The sequence below is a fragment of the Gekko japonicus genome, unplaced genomic scaffold, assembly GCF_001447785.1.
Source record: "Gekko japonicus isolate JY-2015 unplaced genomic scaffold, Gekko_japonicus_V1.1 scaffold1563, whole genome shotgun sequence".
NCBI classification, from domain to species: domain Eukaryota; kingdom Metazoa; phylum Chordata; class Lepidosauria; order Squamata; family Gekkonidae; genus Gekko; species Gekko japonicus.
In genome coordinates, this window is record NW_015175405.1 from 224,061 (window position 1) to 243,162 (window position 19,102).

Sequence of the window (19,102 nt, forward strand, 5' to 3'; positions counted from 1 at the left end):
TCAGGTCTTTCAACACCCCTCCCGAAATCAGTGGTTCTGGAGTGGGCAAGCACTTCTCATCTTCCACAGTGAAGACAAGAGGCAAAAAATGCTTTTAGCTTCTCAGTTATTTCCCTATCATCCTTCAGTACTCCTTTTACCCCTTGGTCATCCAAGGGCCCCACTGCCTCCCTGGCTGGTTTCCTGCTTCTAATGTATTTGAAGAAAGTTTTATTGGGTCGTTTTTCGCTATTTGCTCTTCATATTCCCTTTTTGCCTGCCTGACCACAGACTTGCATTTTATTTGCCATAGCCTATGTTCCGTTTGATCAGCCTCATTGTGACTAGCTTTCCACCGCTTAAAGGAATCCTTTTTACCTTTTACAGCACCGATTACTTTGTTTGTTAACCATGCAGGCTTTTTTCTATGCCTATTTGTGCCTTTCCTAACCTCCGGAATATTTTTTTTCGGAGCTTTCTTCCCATCACTTCATTCTGCTCCTTTTATTCCTTCAGGAGATGTTTGGGAGAACAAGATTCTGTGCGCAGAGTATGGAAAGAGTTTCCATGGCAGTGTTGCCCTCAGTTCTCATCAAAGAATCCATTCAAGAGAGCAACCATATCAGTGCTCAGCGTGTGGAAAGAGTTTCCGTGAGAGTAGCTCCCTCACTCGCCATAAAAAAATCCATACAGGAGAGAAACCATATCAGTGCTCAGAGTGTGGAAAGAGTTTCCGTTGGGGTTGTGACCTCACTTCCCATCAAAGAATCCATTCCGGGGAGAAGCCATATGAGTGCTCAGAGTGTGTTAAGAGTTTCCGTCGGAGTTGTGACCTCACTTCCCATCAAAGAATCCATTCCAGAGAGAAACCATATCAGTGCTCAGAGTGCGGAAAGAGTTTCCGTTTGAGTTCTGCTCTCACTTCTCATCAAAGAATCCATTCCGGAGAGAAACCATATCAGTGCTCAGAGTGTGGAAAGAGTTTCCATCGGAGTTGTGACCTCACTTCCCATCAAAGAATCCATACAGGAGAAAATCAATGCTCAGAGTGTGGGGAAAGTTTCTGTCAGAGTGGCTCGCTCAGTTCCCATAAAAAAATCCATAGAGGAGAGAGACCATATCAGTGCTCAGAGTGTGGAAAGAGTTTTCATAAGTGTAGCTCCCTCACTTCCCATCAAAGAATCCATACAGGAGAGAAACCATATCAGTGCTCAGAGTGTGGAAAGAGTTTCCGTGAGAGTAGCTCCCTCACTCGCCATAAAAAAATCCATACAGGAGAGAAACCATATCAGTGCTCAGAGTGTGGAAAGAGTTTCCGTCAGAGTTGCGACCTCACTCGCCATAAAAAAATCCATACAGCAGAGAAACCATATCAGTGCTCAGAGTGTGGAAAGAGTTTCCGTCAGAGTTGCGACCTCACTTCGCATCAAAGAATCCATACAGGAGAGAAACCATATCAGTGCTCAGAGTGTGGAAAGAGTTTCCGTGAGAGTGGCTCCCTCACTTCCCATCAAAGAATCCATACAGGAGATAAACTATATCAGTGCCCAGAGTGTGGAAAGCACTTCACTAACCGTGCACACCTCACTTACCATCGAAGAATCCATACAGGAGAGAAACCATATCAATGCTCAGAGTGTGGAAGGAGTTTCTTCCCCACTTCCCATCAAAGAATCCATACAGAAGAGAAACCATACCAGTGCTCAGAGTGTGTAAAGAGCTTCCGTCAGAGTGCCCTCATTTCCCATCAACAGACCCATGCAGATATAAATACTGTTTCCTGCAAGCTCCAAACACTCCAGCAAATGGATATCTTCTTCCTGTTGCTTTAATATGTTCGGATGCTTCTATTTGGTTTTCATTGATTGTCGTTTGGTAACAACGTTGAGCCTGTTTTCTGATGTCTGGAAAATCTTATGTCCACATCAATAAATACAGGTTATGATTTATTTGAGTGGGAAGATGTATGAACATTAGGCCCCAGGCTAACAGGGCCTGCGCGGCTATGTTATGTGCAGTCAATCCGTACTGACTTACAGTGACCCTGTGTATGAATGAATGAATGATCTCCATGATGTCAATATCATGAACAGCCTGGCTCAGGTCTTGGAAACTGAGGGTTGTGGCTTCATCCTTCCCAGACAGAACTAGAAGTGATGCCACCTCCCAACCCCCCAACCCCATTTTTGCTCCTGCTGAGTCAAGTCCAGCAACGGGGGGCTACAGCTGGGGGTGGGAGATGGTCACCTGTAGCTGGCAATCTGGTAAGCTTACTGTGAGTGTCTTCCACACCATCAGGGTTAGGCAGGAGCAACCTACTCTCCGGAGTCCCTCTCGGAGACCTCAACAGGCCTCAGTCTAGAGAGGGGAGGGGGTAGCTGCACCCCAGGTCCTTCCCCCTTTTCTTTCTTCTACCCTCCACTGTAGCCAGTTAGTTGGCAGGAGGGCTAACCTCTCCTCCCAGGCCTGAACCCCTGGCCCTCAGGAGGGATACTGCTCTCGGGCATGACTGCCTCTTCCTACCCTCCAGAGGGTCGCTACGCTACACCCTCCTAACTTGATTGGCAGGAACAACTGCCAGTCAGGTGCAACTGGGCTATGCCGGCCTCCATCCTCTCCCTCCACTTCTTTTTAACGGCTGCCCTGCCTTCCCCAGCTCGCTGCTGAGCCTTCAGGCCACTGCATGTGGTGGGATTTCCTCTCTCACCTGACCCCACGGGGTGTGGGTGTGCCAGTGATGCCTTCCGCGTAGGGGGTGGACTTCCCTGCTGTGTCACCCCACAGGGCTGGAGGCAAATTCTGCTGTATGGAGGGCATTGCCCGGCAGGCTGCTCTGGCTGGCCCTCTCCAGGGGTGTCGAGGCTACCTCCGGATGCCAGGTTGGCATGACGTCAGGCACTCCACTGTTCTCAGTTTGGCGTGCAGTTGGGGCAGGATGTTGGGTGAGCTTCCTCAAAAGTAGCACAGTTGGGAGTTGCCATGGGAGAAAGCAGGAGACGTGCCAGAGATGGCCCAGGAAATAGGGCAGTGATCCACATCATGTCTGCCCCATGGGCGAGGGAGGTACTTGGGTGTTTTATTTTGTTGTTGTAAACTGCCCTGAGACCTGCGTAAGTGGGGAAGGGTGGTCAAGAAATCTAATGAAATAAATAAAAATTTAGTTTTAACCTCTACTTGTTTGATTTTAGTATCTGTGAGCTGCCTTCAGCCAAGAGGGAAGGCAGGGTACAAATATGTTGAGGGGGGGCAATATCCGGAAGAGGCAGGCCCCATGGGTCTCTCCTCAGTTCCCCCCATTGGCAGGGCATAATGCCGGATCAATGAGGAATAAGTCTCTGTGCTCTTGTCAGGTGTGACAGGGGGAGGGGAAAGTTGATATGGCTTGCTTGACTGAGACCCTGCTGGATTGAAAAAGATGGGGTTTATCTGACCGCGTTCACTCCGCCTGGGTAGGAGCTCCACCATCAGCCTTGGACTGGAGGCTGGGGAGGAGGAAGGGGATGGCTACAAGCATGGACGGCTTCAAGAGGGAATTAGATAAGCATACGGAGCAGAGGTCCATCAGTGGCTATTAGCCACAAGGTATAGATAGGGGCTCTGGGGCAAGTGATGCTCTGTCTTCTTGGTGCTTGGGGGTGCCAACAGTGGGAGGGCTTCTAATGTCCTGGCCCCACTGGTGGACCTCCTGATGGCACCTGGTATTTTTGGCCACTGTGTGACAGAGTGTTGGACTGGGTGGGCCTTTGGCCTGATTCAACATTAGCGTCTCTTATGTTCTTATGATTGGTTATCACTCTCCATCCATCTATTTGGGGGAGAGCCAGTGTAGGGGACTGGTTAGAGTATCAGACTCGAATTCAAGAGACCCAGGTTCAAAACCTTACTCTGCCGTGGAAGCCTGCTGGGTGACCTTGGGTCAGTCTCTCTCTCTTAGCCTAATCTACCTCACAAGGAGAGGAGAATGTAAGCTCCCACTGGGGAGAACTTTGGGGTATACATAAAGTACATAAGAACATAAGAGATGCCAATGTTGGATCAGGCCAAAGGCCCATCCAGTCCAACACTCTGTATCCCACAGTGGCCAGAAATACCAGTGCCATCAGGAGGTCCACCAGTGGGGCCAGGACATTAGAAGCCCTCCCACTGTTGACCCCCCCCCCAAGCACCAAGATGACAGAGCATCACTTGCCCCAGAGTCCCTATCTATACCTTGTGGCTAATAGCCACTGATGGACCTCTGCTCCATATGCTTATCTAATTCCCTTTTGAAGCCGTCCATGCTTGTAGCCGCCACCACTTCCTGTGGCAGTGAATTCCATGTGTTAATCACTCTTTGGGTGAAGAAGTACTTCCTTTTATCCGTTCTAACCCGACCGCTCAGCAATTTCATGGAGTGCCCACGGGTTCTTGTATTGTGAGAAAGGGAGAAAAGTACCTCTTTCTCTACCTGCTCTTTCCCATGCATAATCTTATAAACCTCAATCATGTCACCCCTCAGTCGTCGTTTCTCCAAGCTAAAGAGCCCTAAGCGCCTTAACCGTTCCTCATAGGGAAAGTGTTCCAACCCTTTTATCTTTTGAGTTGCCCTTTTCTGCACTTTTTCCAAAGCTATAATATCCTTTTTAAGGTGTGGTGCCCAGAACTGCACACAGTATTCCAAATGAGGTCTCACCATTGATTTATATAGGGGCATTATGATATTGGCTGATCTGTTTACAATACCCTTCCTAATAATCCCCAGCATAGCATTGGCCTTCTTTATTGCAGTCACACACTGTCTCGACATTTTCAGTGAGTTATCTACTACAACTCCAAGATCTCTCTCTTGATCTGTCTCTGCCAGTTCAGACCCCATCAACGTGTATTTATAGTTAGGATTTTTGGCTCCAATGTGCATCACCTTGCACTTGGCCACATTGAACCCCAAGTAAGTGACCGCAAAGCACACTAGTATTTTCAGAGGCTCTGAATGCACACTTTTGAGCACACAGACCAATTGTTGACTGTCCTGGGTTCCACGGACAGATCAGGCATTCTGCTGGCTTAGCTGCGGCCGAGCCCACCAGTGGGTGCCCCTTTCTGAGCAGGTAGATGTAGCCTCGGGCCTGGTGCTGGAGGCACTACTGATTAAATGCCCGTATCACCCCTGTGCGGGCCAATGGAGGATTTTGTAGCCATCTTATCCACGGTGGGACTTACCCAGGTTAGGATGGGTCCAGTTCATGATGGAAGACATACTCATAAGGCCGTAAGAAGAGCCCTGCTGGATCAGACCAATGGTCCATCTAGTCCGGCAGCCTGTCTCACGCAGTGGCCAACCAGTCCCTGTGGATGGCAGCAGGGGATGGGGGGGTCAGGGTTGCCAGATCCAGGCTGAGAAACTCTTGGAGATTTGGGGGCGGAGCCTGGGAGGACAAGGACTGTGGGAGTGGTGAACCAATATCTGCGTGGCAGGCCCGGATAGGAATTCACTGCTCTCCTGTTCTCCTGGCTGGAGATTGGGAACTAAAAAGTATGTACATACTAGGAGAATGAGTTGGAATCTGGTAACTGCCTAATGACACAGTCAATTGGCCTTGGCAAAGAGATGAGAGAGATAACAGACATCTGCCTGCACACACACACACACATCCCTTAGTTCATGTCTCATGTCAAGATGCTGTAATGTATGAAGGGGACGGGAGACGGGGGGGAAAGGAGGAGATGGATTTTCAATAAATACAGCTGAGAAGTGAGAACACTTTGGTTCAGTCAGCTCAGCTTTCTACAAACCTGTGTCCTGTCTTCTTTGAATGCCAGCAAACGACAAAGGACCTCAGTGGGGCGCAGTGCCATAGAGTCCACCCTCCAAAGCCTCCATTTTCTCCAGGGGAACTGATCTCTGTAGTCTGGAGATGAGCTGTAATTCCGGGGGATCCCCAAGTCCCACATGGGGGCTGCCATCCGTAGGCCTTCCCCTGGCTCTGAGACTGAGCGGATTAGTGCCTCTGAATGTGGGGGTTCCCCTCAGTCACTGTGGCCAGTAGTCTGGTTTCCACAAATCTATCTAATCCCCTTTTAAAAGTTTGTTCCTGTGGCCATCGCTCCCCTGGATTTAAAACTTCTACACTGAACATTGGGGCGGGGTCTTCCTCAAGCAGGACTCTGTAACAGCAGCACATAAAACTCCCCAAACAAATAAAATTATATTATACCTTCTTTGGAGTGACTCTGTTGGTTACCAATGTTGGTTTCCCCACCCTGGTTAGTGGGGTTCCCACACGGATTGAGGCTGTTGGGAAGCAGTTTTCTCCCCATTTCCCACAAAGTCTTGAGGCACATTTACAGTCTCACACCTTAAACATCGCCAGTAGGCAGGGGTTCTCTCGCTAGGTTTTAGGTCGACGTGAAGGTAACATCCAGCTAGCTTCCCGTAATGCATAACACATGGAATTCACTGCCACAGGAAGTGGTGGCAGCTACAAGCATGGACGGCTTAGCACTCTTAAGGGATCAGACATACTCTTGCGAACCTTGTTAACTTTTTGGGAAAAAATCATAAATCTCTACTCCCAACAAATTCAAGATACTTACCTTTCATTCATCAATTGTGGTTCAGAGAAGCAATCACACAGTCTCATCTCACCAACTGGAAAAGAGCAAGAATGACTAGGTATGGAGATATAACAACAAAAAAGGTATTTTACCCAAATTTGCGATTGAACACAAACTAGGAAGTAAAGTGCCCTGGTTTCTTTACTTACAGCTTAAGCATGCCACAGAACAAACACATATGAAAGAAATGATGGGAAGACCTCGCACAGATTTAGAATTTCTTTTTCACATTTTTGAACGTACTGATAAGGGGCTGATCTCAGCGACTTACCAACTCCTAATTTCAACAAATTTGTCAAAAGTAACCTCCTACCAAAAGTTATGGCAAAAAGATTGCAAAACGCAACTGGATGATAACTTTTGGAAGGAAGTATGGGAGACCAAACATCCCTATCCAACATCTATACCACTAGAGATGCAGGACTTTAAAATTTTAACAAGGTGGTACCTGACCCCTCAACGTCTATCTCGCATATATCCAACTCTCTCTCCAAAATGCTGGAAGCAATGTGATGAAATAGGCACATTTGCTCACTCATGGTGGGAATGCAAGAAGATTGCTAAATTTTGGACTGACGTAAAATCTATCATTCTTAAAATAACAGGTATAGCAATCCCATTGAACCCTGACAATATTCTTAAAGCATTGGCCACATTGAAACACACAAGCATAAACAGATCTTGGATATTATGATCTTTGCAGCTCGCACAGCAATTGCCACTTGCTGGAAAGATCCACAACCACCAACTGTAACAATGTGGTATCAAAATTTGTGGGATCAATTCCTTATGGATTCTGTAACCAACAAAATAAATAATACAGCTCTGAAACCAATACTTAGACCCATAATGGAAAAATGGACCCCTATTCTAGAGTTTTTAGCCTCAGAGGAATACTTACCTTCTTCCTGGCAACACATGCAGAAATGGTTGTAATTGTTCTTGCAACTTTGGTGATCGAACATGGACTATATTTCTTCATAATTTTTTAAACAAGCTCAGTTTATACTGGGATTATACTCACCTATAGAACCTAAAGCATCAGAACTAAGAGACTTTCAGATAACATGAATTGTTAAGCATAGCAGTTAAGTTTGTTTGATATTTGGATGTATTCTACTTGGATTTGAAAAAGTTTTATTCTGTAAAAGCTTTTCTATTAGCATATTGTACTGGATTTACATGTTACTTGTTATATGTCAAAATCAATAAAAACTGTAAATATATATATTAAAAAAAGGGAATTAGATAAGCATTATGGAGCAGAGGTCCATCAGTGGCTATTAGCCATAAGGTATAGAAAGGGGCTCTGGGGCAAGTGATGCTCTGTCTTCTTGGTGCTTGGGGGGGGGTCAACAGTGGGAGGGCTTCTAATGTCCTGGCCCCACTGGTGGACCTCCTGATGGCACTGGTATTTCTTGCCACTGTGTGACACAGAGTGTTGGACTGGATGGGTCTTTGGCCTGATCCAACATTGGCGTCTCTTATGTTCTTATAAGGTGTTACATATATTTGCTCCATATGATCCCAAATAGGCAAAGACTCTTGTTGTATTTGCATCATTGCAGGGAGAATGGATGCTTGTCAATAGGCATGTAAAAGAGGAAAGTACGACCCCCCCAAGAAAGGCTGGTTTGGTTAAAATATCTGTGTTAATCTGCATTTTTCCCCCTTCCCATAAGAAGGTGAGGAGACCCTTTTGCCACGGCTGAAGCTTCTTATCTGGAATGTGGATCGGAAGAGTCTGGGAAAAAGAAACAAAAATTTAGGTAGTATAAAGCTTTTAATCAGGTGAAGCCGATCTGGCAAAGAAAAATGGAGGTTCTCCCAGTCTAGAGGCACTTACGCACCTCCTGGGTTCTCCTGGGTTTTTCTCTGGTCTTTCCCAAATCCATTCCGCTGCAATGTGTTTTTTTTTTTAAAAAAATATTTTTTTATTTTCCTTTTCACATGCTTACAACACAAATCACACTTTTTATAATGCTGTATAATCTGTTACAACCTCTTGTACATCATATCACTGGCAATGGCTGTTGAGTTATAATGGTTATAGAAACTAAATGATTTCCCCCCGTCATTGCCAGTGCACGCTTAACACACTATTTTTTCTTTCCTTAAACTCCAACTCAAATTATACAAACTTAATAAAATGATAGTTATTGTTATCCCAAAGAATTTCTCTCATATCTTATCTATAATATATTATGCCTTTTAATTACTCTTAAATAAAAAGAATAATCAGCGGCCACAAAATTTAAATCTTCGTGGCGGAGTTCTTGGGGATTGCCACCTCTATATGGGGCTTTGGAAATTCCAAAGGGGGTCTTCCTCTAAGGCCCCACCCTCTGGGAGGTGGTAGGGGAGTTCCTTCCAAGTGCCTTTCCCGCTATGCTCCTATTATACCTTAATGTCACTATGTTTAAAACAAAATATTAATATTAAATCAGCTTATCTGAAATTAAACCTGTTGTCATCACATTTTTTGTCCGAAACTTAAAGTTCTAGAGCACTTAACATTTCCTCTCCGGACTTGATATCATGGACGTTGAAGGTTCTGCCTTTATAATTTATATATAAATGTCCCAGTGGTAGCCAACGATACCTAATTTGTTTTTCTGTCAACCTCTTTGTAATTGGTTTCAGATTCCGACGTGCTGTCAAGATTTCGGATGGCAGGTCCTGGAACACTTGTATTTTAGTGTCTTCTAATTGAAGTCCATTATTTTTTCTTGCGGCTTCTAAAACGATGTTCTTCACTTTAATGTCTGTTAGCTCAGCAAGAATGTCTGGTATGAGTGTGGGCGAGGTTGTTTGGAGTGGCTTCAGCCGATAAGCTTGGCTAATTGGTGCAGCTGGCAGTTGCAATAATGCCTGAAGCCACACATTCAAAGTGTCCGTGAGGTCTTTCTCAGTAGAAAAATTTGGTGAGATCCCCCTGAATTTAATTTTTCGTTCCCGTGCCTTTATATCCAAAAGAATAATTTTGGACTTACTCCAAGTCTCAAAAGTCTGTAGGTTTTGAATGTCCTGCTTATTCCTGACACTTTGTATCAGTGCCTGGTCCGTCCGTTCTTTCAAGTCTGTTAGGCTGAGATTCATAGCATCCAATTTCTGATGGATAGGGGTGATACTATCTTTAAATTCTTTTTTCATTTCTACCAGCATAGACTGTATATCTTTTTTGGTGATTGAGTCCTCACGTTTCCTTTTGCTCTGCCGGCTGGTTGCCTCCTCTTCGGAGGCGAGTTCTAATGGGGGGGGGAGTCTTCATCCGATGGTTGCATAGTTTGCTCACTTTGTTGAGCTTCCTCGTTATTTTTCTTGGCTCCTTTCCCTCCTTTCCCTCCTCTTTGCCTCCCCATCCTTATCAGCGAGTAGTTTTAGTCTTTATAGTCCTCAATTAGTTCTTATTTTGCGTTTTTTTGGAGCAAAGACGCGGAGGCTCTCTTGGTCTGTCTGCGCAGTCTCGCAGGCACCGGAAACTCCTCCCGCTGCAATGTTTTGAGGAAGAACGCAGCAAAACCAGGACGCCTGCCACCTAAGCATAAAAGTTGGGATTTTGTGAGCCTTCTCACAAGACGGCATTGTTCTTTCTCCATATCTGTCTTGTGTGTTGTTAGAGAATCTACAGAAGAAACGGTTTATCACTTTCCTTAACTGGTTAAAAGAAATCCTTAAAACAGACACACACACACACACGGGAGAGGTGCCTGGGGGAGGCCACTGCAGTAAGAAGATGTGGAGAAACATTCCCCGAGGAACATCCGGGCTCAAAAGGAAGATCCGCCTTGTAGAAGAGGCATTTGCTTCTAGGCTCAATGTGCCTGTTATCATAAGAACATGACCCTTGCTGGATCAGTCCTATAGTCCATCTAGTCCAGCATCCCATCTCACACAGTGGCCACCAGTTCCTCTGGATGACCATCAACAGAGCATAGAGGCCAAGGGCTTTGCCTGCTGTGTCCTCCTGGCTCTGTGATTCAGAGTTTTAGTGCCTCTGAATGGGGAGGTTCCCCTCAGCCACTATGGCTAGTAGCCACTGATGGACCTATCCTCCAAGGATCTATCTGATCCCCTTTTACTGTTGATTCCTGCAGCCATCATGACATCCTCTGACAGTGAATCCCAACTTTTAATCTCTGTATGTGAAGAAGATCAACAACCTCAGATATGCAGACGATACCACTCTAATGGCAGAAAGTGAAGAGGACCTCAAGAGCCTCTTGCTCAGAGTAAAAGAGGAGAGGGTAAAAGTGGGCTTGAAGCTCAACATCCAAAAAACCCCTAAGATCATGGCATCCGGCCCCATCACTCCTTGGCAAATAGAAGGGGAAGTCGTGGAAGTAGTGACAGACTTCACGTTCCTGGGATCCCAGATCACCGCAGACTGTGACAACAGCCATGAAATTAAAAGATGCCTGCTCCTTGGGAGGAAAGTGATGGTGAACCTAAACAGCATGATAAAAAGTAGAGACATCTCCCTGCCAACAAAAGTCTGCAAGGTCAAAGCAATTGTATTCCCAGTAGTCATGTATGGCTGTGAGAGTTGGACTATAAGGAAGGCCGAGCACCGAAGAATAGATTCTTTTGAACTATGGTGCTGGAGAAGACTCTTGAGAGTCCCTTGGACTGCAAGAAGATCAAATCAGTCAATCCTAAAAGAAATCAACCCTGACTGTTCCCTGGAAGGCCAGATAATGAAACTGAAGCTTAAATACTTTGGCCACCAAATGAGAAGGGAGCACTCACTGGAGAAGACCCTGGTGCTGGAAAGATTGAAGGTCAAAGAAGATGGAGACGGCAAAGGATGAGATGGTTAGACAGTGTCATAGATGCAACGAACATGAAATTGAGCAAACTTCAGAGGACGGCGGAAGACAGGAAGGCCTGGCGTGATCTGGTCATTTCTTTTTAAAACTTCTGGGAAATTCTGGTATTGTAAGTAATGCAGGGCCTCTTTGTAGAGCACAGACCAATTTTGGAAAGCCATGCCTCAAAACCTTTCCCAATGCTTGAAGTGATGTCTTGGAAACTTTTATTTGAAGTTTTCCATCAAGGATACCATATGAGCTCCAACCAATCATTCTTAATACAGTGACACTGCTGGTGCTTTGGTTGTTGTCAGGTATGGGGTGTGTGTGTGTGGAATACTCCCCAAAAAGAGAGGAAGGGCTAAGGGAAAGATTGGGAATTATAGGTGTGGTGAGAATTACGGATTCACCACATGCTCAAGAGGTTTATTGTCTCCCCAACATGGCCCCCACCAATAGTTTCCGTGGCGCTCGCCAAGCTTCTCAGAATCTGGGCAGGGCCTTTGTCGGGCCCAGCTTCTGATTGGCTGGCCTCAGTCTTCCGGGGCTGCCGTGGAAACAGCGGCAGTTACGGGAGGATCAGGAGGACTGGGAAGAAGCCTCCAAGGTGGTGGTCCCATCCCCCCCCCCTTTCAGGCTTCCCTTCATCTCTTTTTAAATCCACTGTATCTCCCTCCCCTCCCTGGGCTTTTTTTGGGGAGGAGGCAAGACTGCAGGCGGCCACTGTGGTCCCAGGCCCAGCAAAACCACAGAAAGCAGGTGCAGGCTGTGAAATCCCCCAGACTGCGTCCCTCTTCCTTGGCCTCGGGAAGGGGGGAGATGTGGGGAGGGAGCCCGGCTGGGTGATGTTGGACCAGTCACATCCTTATAGGCTAACCTGCCTCACAGGGTTGTTCTGTGGGTGGAAAGTAGGGGACAAGAATGATGTGAGCTGCTTTGGTCCCCACTGTGGAGAAAGGGGGGTGGGTGGCGGAAATGTCTTCGGACAGCGCTGGCTCTTCGCCTTGGAAATGGAGATGAGCACCGCAACCCTAGAGTCAGACTTGACTTGCTTTCGAGCAGGGGAAACCTTTACCTTTACCTTAACAAAGTCATAAAAGTGTTTTCTTTGCAGTAAATTGGTCTCATGTTATCCTTTCTTTCTTTTTTTTTTAAATTGATGTTTTTATTAGAATACTTAGGTACATAGATACATAGATAGCAATTCATTTTACAGAGTGTCTCATACTAATATCAGAATAAATGCCAATATATTACTTAAATTGAAACAATAAATTAGTACTATTCCCCAGGGCTATTTTGGGGCAGGAACGCACAGGAACGAAGTTCCGGCTGGCTTCAGAGTTGGCCACGCCCACTACAGCCAAAACTTTGTCTGCATGTGTGGCTACAGAGGGAAGGCCTGGAGAGTGACACCCCCCCCCAGTGACTCGGAGGCGGGCGAGCCAGGGGCCCCCCTAGAAGGATCGCCCTGTGCCACCGCAGCCTGTCCAAGGGCTGGCTTGCCCGGGCTCCCCGCAGCCACAGGGCGGCCAGGCAAGCCAAGGGAAGGCAGTTTAAACTGCTTTCCCTTCCCTTCAAGGGGGGCTTGCCTGGGCTTCCAGTAGCCGCAGGACATCCGGGCAAGCCAAGGAAAGGCATGGGGTGTGGTCTAATATGCTAATGAGTTTCTGCTGTTGGGTGTGGCCTATTATGCTAATGCGTTCCTGCTGGACTTTTTCTACAGAAAGAGCCCTGCTATTCCCTATTACAGTATTAGTGTCATCAATACCATATTCATCATTTCTTGCTTACTTTTCTGTGTGTTCTTTATCTGGTTACATAAATTTAAAAGTTATTAGTAGTTAATCTCATTTCTACTCTTTACTTTATGTTGTCTTAAGTGTATCACAGTCAGAGTTCACTTGTCTTATTTTGTATTTACTTATGTGTGTATTAATTTGATATATATTAGACTATTCTGGTGAATTTCTTTTAGTGAAACGGAGATGGGATGTGAAGAGGAAAGCTTCTGTGGCTATTTCCACACAGATGAATTTGATCGGGGTTCAATGCTGTTGGGAAGCAGGGTGTAAAGTACTGAGTTCGGACGCGCTGAGTAGTGATCAGCTCATGCTTTATTTAGTAGGCAAAACGAAAAACTAGCGAGGTCAGAGCCCCACTTATATCCCTGCAGTACCCCACACCCAACACACACCCCAACACCAGTGATAGGTTATTTACAGTGGAGTAGTCCTTCACAGGTCTACTATAGAATCCGGGCACTCTGATTGGTCTACCCGAGGATCCAAATCCTATATTGTTCTTGCACATGAAGCACAGGTGTGTTTCATAGTAGTACACAACACAGTGTTTTCTTCTGCTGCTGCTCACACAGACACACACATGTCCCAAACTTTCGTTGGCTTTTCTGGGCTCTTTCCCAGATCTGGTTTGAACCAAAGTTTTGGAAAATATCTCAAGTAAAGCCTGGATGGGCCATCATTTGGGTGGGACAGTTTTTCTATCTCTGACCCCCCCATAACCATTTTCTTCCTCATCAGTAGAGGGCAATTTCTTCTAATAAGCAATCGGACATCCTTATATTAGAACAATCATCTTGGACACTCTGATTTAAAAAAATAATCTGTAGCTCCTTTCCTTGTGGACATATAAGGGGAAAGGCATATCATTCCTTTTCTTTAAATGAAAGCTGACAGTTTAGGGAACCTGACACACTGCTTGTTATAACGTTATATTGATATTTGGTTGCCAATTTAAAAACTAAAACAGCCTCTGCAGAGAAAGATGCAGGGAAAATATATTCCATGTGGATGGGACGTAGATAATGCAAAATCTTCTACCCAGACCTCAGCCATGCAATCTTTACTGGACCATTCCTCAAACTCGGCAGCAAGGTGAGTGTGGGAGAGATCAGAGGAAAGTTGGGGAAACCCTGAGAAACCCTAGCTTTTGGATATACTTTTGCGGGTCATTCAGCTCACAGTTGTTTTTTGTTGTTCCTTGCTATTTTTTGCTGTGTGCTGTACTGTTTGTTGAAGAAGGTTTGGGTTGCCTGAATAATGTTCTAATCCAGATTCCAAGAAATGAATGGTGCTTATGGGAAGGGACCAGAGGTTGGGGGTGAAGCACCTGATTTGCATGGAGAAGGTCCCCAAATCCATCCTCAGCATCTTTAGCTAAGAAGGATCTCAAAGAGGATGGCCTGGAAACGCTGCTCTCTCCCTGAGACCTTGGAGTCCCAGAGGCATTTGGAGTGCTCTGTGCGGGGGAAGATGGGCCAGTGGTCTGAGACTGGCAGTTTCTTATCCTTAATTCTTTTTGTTTCCAGGACAATGCTGGGGATCCATGCCTACCCTCATCATCTATTGGCTCCAAGAAGAAGGCCTCTTTCTCCAGGGCTCCGCAGAAGACCCTCAATCAGCAGGTCAGTGTTTAGGTGCTTCATGGGAACCCCTCTGCCTTCAGGAAAACATGCATGACCATCCAGAAAAGACGTGATATAGTCAAAGTATTGCTACATAGTGGCAAAGATGTTACACCAAGCCGTTTTATTTACAACAGATGGCTAACTAAATTTAACGTGAGTTCTTTGCCAAAGTTTACGGAGGTCGTGTCCAATGCTCCCTTTAAGCTGTGGAGTTTTGTGAGCAAAAATTCTACTTTGTGAGCTACTGTCATTAAAGTTGTGAGCGAGTGATCTGGCTACTGCATAAATTAGTTTGCTCTGGAGCCATCCTTCCTGAGCGAAGACAAAAATGTGTGAGCAAGAGGCTAAAAAACTGTGAGCTAGCTCATACTAACTGAGCTTAGAGGGAACCCTGGTCGTGTCCACTCCGATATCGCAATGAAAGAGACGAGACTGGTATGTTTCCAAAACAAATGGTCTTTTTACTGAAGCAATATCAAAGTCACATACACACCAGATTCACACTCACATGCAGTCAAGTTCCTTTAGAATACAGAAATAGAAAAATAGTTCAGTTACTTAGGAGGTGGGTAGGTACACGGTTTAATACTTGCCTGTTCTTGGAGTCTTGTGTGTTGCAATGAAAAATTGAGGGAAGAATAATAGCTAAAGGTACTTCTAATCACACTCTGCCAGAACCAGCAGGCAGGGCATGGACCTCTTTGGCTGCGCACACCAAGAAGTTAGATAAAGACAAAGGAGTTTAACAAGCTGGGCAGGAGTTAAGCAGGAAAGGGGGGGGGATAGTGGCTAGCAAAGGACTCTGTGCATGGTCCCTGCTTTTTATACTCCAAATCTTTGGGGTGGATGGCAACCTTGCCAACCTAGATCCTCTCATCTGTAAGTCCGTCCCATCCCTTATCTCATTGGTGCGTGTAGTGATGGCACTACCTTTAAGGGTTGGGTCAATGTTTGAAATACTAAACTCTAACTCAGGACAAGCCATCTGCGAAGGTGTGAAGTCCAGGCATCACAATTCTCCTTGATGTGCAGATAGATCTCTGCTTTCCCATGCAATCAACGTAACATCTGCCTGGAAATGGCAATTCAGATGTAGATCCAGACGTGGATTGCGTGCTAGTGAGTCTCTCAGCAATGGGGGAATGGCTTGTCATTTTGGACTGCAATTTCTGCTGACAAGGGTGAATGTGCTCCTTTCCCTCAGGCCAGGCTTTTGTGTATCTACTAGCTTCATTAACATGAAATGCAAGTACACAGGCAAAGCACCCTCTATGTGTAACCCTCTCACAACAGGTGATTGCAAATAGCTTTCCCTGCGCCTAGGGCATGTGTGTGCACAATTCCTATAGAGTGTCAGTAAGTCTCAGTCCACAAAACACAGATATTAGTCCATTTCTCAACAAAGAGATGCAGCAGGCAACTTCTCCAGATGGATGCTTTGAGACCAGAGAAACTAATTAATTATGTTTTTCTTCTTTTGTGGATACTAAACATTTTTTTTTTTTTGGTTAGAAACTTTTATTTTTTCCGGAAATAACAACATGTTTAACATATTTTTCATTTAACCAAAAAAACCCTTATTCCCTCCTCCCTTCCCCCTCCAGTGGCTTCCCGCAGTGCGTTCCCCCTTTTTACTTTCAGTATAACTCAAGATAACACAATTTGGTTCAATATTGTTCTAAACATAGTAAATTTTGTTTCACATCCCAGTTTTTCTCTAAGTACATTTTAAAGTCATTCCATTCTTCAAAGAATACTTGGTCTTCTTTATTATTCAGCTTTTTCGTAATTTTGTCCATTTCTGCCATGAACAGAACTTTACGTATCCACTCTTCTATTTCTGGTACTTTCTCTTGTTTCCAGCATTGAGCATAAACCATTCTTGCTGCTGTTATTAAGTACCAAAGCATAGTCTTTTTTGATACATTTACTTCTTCCATTTTAAGTCCTAATAATAAAATTTCAGGTGCCTTTTTAAAAGAGCATTTCAAAATTTTTTGCATTTCACTGTGTATTTTAGTCCAATAGTCCACAGCTTTTTCACATGTCCACCACATATGATAAAAAGACCCTTCATGTTTTTTTACATTTCCAGCATTTACTAGACATATTTTGATTCATGTTTGCTATTTTCTTGGGCGTCATGTACCACCTGTACATCATTTTATAACAGTTCTAACATTAGTACAAGACGATATCTTAATAGAATTTTTCCATAGATACTCCCATGAATCAATTGTCACCTCCTTATTCATATTAAGGGCCCATTTAAGCATTTGTTCTTTCACTGTCTCATCTTCTGTATACCATTTTAACAAAATTTTGTACACACATGAAATCATTTTTTTCCCTCAACTCTCCCACACAGTTTCAATTTCGTTTTTCTCTTCTCTAAAACCATATTTTCTCTTATCTGCTTTGAATACATCACAAATCTGCATATAATTCAACCAAACATATCTATAATGTATCTCATCTTGTTTTTTCATTACCCATTCTGTTCCCTCTTTTTTAATTAAGTCTCTATAAGGCAACCATTCTTCGCCTCTTTGTCTTGAATATGGTGTCAATACTTCCGCTGGTACAATCCAAAGTTGTCTTGCTTCATAAAAAAATCTTTTATATCTCATCCACGTTGCATACAACGCCTTTCTTACCAGGTGGTGCTTAAAAAAGCTATCCATTTTAGTCTTTTCATACCATAGGTATGCATGCCATCCAAATCTGCAATCATGTCCTTCCAAAACTAGCAGTTTTTTGTTATCTAATCTCACCCATTGTTCAATCCATGTAAGACAAACTGCCTCATAGTATAGCCGCAGGTTTGGTAGCTGCAAGCCTCCTCTCTCTTTGGCATCACACAAGATTTTCATTTTAATTCTAGGTTTTCTACCTGCCCAAACAAATTTTGAAATTTCTGTTTGCCATTTGTTCAAAACCTCTATCTTGTCCAGTATTGGAATAGTTTGAAATAAAAACATCAACCGTGGTAAAACGTTCATTTTGACCACTGAAATTCTTCCCATCAAAGATAAGTTCATAGTGTCCCATTTCTTAAAGTCTTGGGATAGCTTGCTCCAGAGTTTCTCATAGTTGTTTTTATATAGGTCAATATTTCTCATTGTTAGCTCAATTCCCAGATATTTAGTCTTTTTAACAACCTCACATTGTACCAGCTCTTGCCATTCTTTTTGCTTGTTCTTAGTCATATTTTTACACAGCACTTTAGTTTTGTTTTTGTTGACAAAAAACCCTGCCAGTTCTCCAAAGTCACTTATTTTTTTGAAATAATACAGGTAATTTCTCACTAGGGTTTTCCACTATAAACATCACGTCATCTGCGAACGCTCTGTATTTATATATGTAACCTTTATGATTCAGTCCTTTTATTTCTTCATCTGCTTGTACCTCCTGCAATAATATTTCCAACATCCAAATAAACAGCAGAGGAGAAAGTGGGCATCCTTGTCTTGTTCCTTTTTGTACTTTGAGTTGATCTGTTAACTCTTTATTTACATTCAGTTTCGCTCTTTGGTCTGAATAGATCGCCTCTATCATATTTCTAAAAGGTTGCCCCACTTCTATCTTGTCCATCATTTGAAACATAAAGTCCCAATTAAGGTTGTCAAATGCTTTTTCTGCGTCCACAAATAAAAAAGCCACTTCTTTCTCTGGATGTTTCTCATAATATTCAATTGCATCCATCACCGTTCTTAAATTGTCTCTGATTTGTCTCTTTGGTAAGAAGCCGGCTTGTTCTTCTGCAATTATAGCTTGTAGGTATTTTTCCACCCTTTCTGCAATTATTTTAGCAAATATTTTATAATCATTATTCAGCAGGGAGATCGGTCTATAGTTCTTTACACTTGTTAAATCTTGCCCTTCTTTCGGTATTAATGATATGATTGCTTCTTTCCATGTATCGGGTACAATTTTACTGTCTCTTATCTCATTTGATAGGCTTTCCAGGACCGGAGTTAGTTCTTCTTTCAGTTTTTTATAAAACTTTGCGGTAAATCCATCCGGTCCTGGTGCTTTCCCCAATTTTGTATCCTCTTTTGCTTTGGTTATTTCTTCCTTTTTGAACCGATCATTCAATAAATCTTTATATTCACTTTGGATTTTTGGCAATGCTATATTGTCCAAATAATTCTTAATCTTTTCTAGATCAGATTTTTTACCTTGGAACAATTTTGCGTAGTATTTGTAGAAACTTCTCTTTATTCCATTTGGGTCGACAAATTCTTTTCCTTCTTCTACTATTTTAGAAATTACTCTTCTTTCTTTT

The 19,102-nt window shown here is 44.0% G+C and overlaps 1 pseudogene; it reads left to right on the forward strand.

Annotated features, from left to right (window-relative positions):
- Positions 1-19,102, forward strand: part of LOC107122597 — a 55,776-nt pseudogene that overhangs the window by 17,173 nt on the left and 19,501 nt on the right.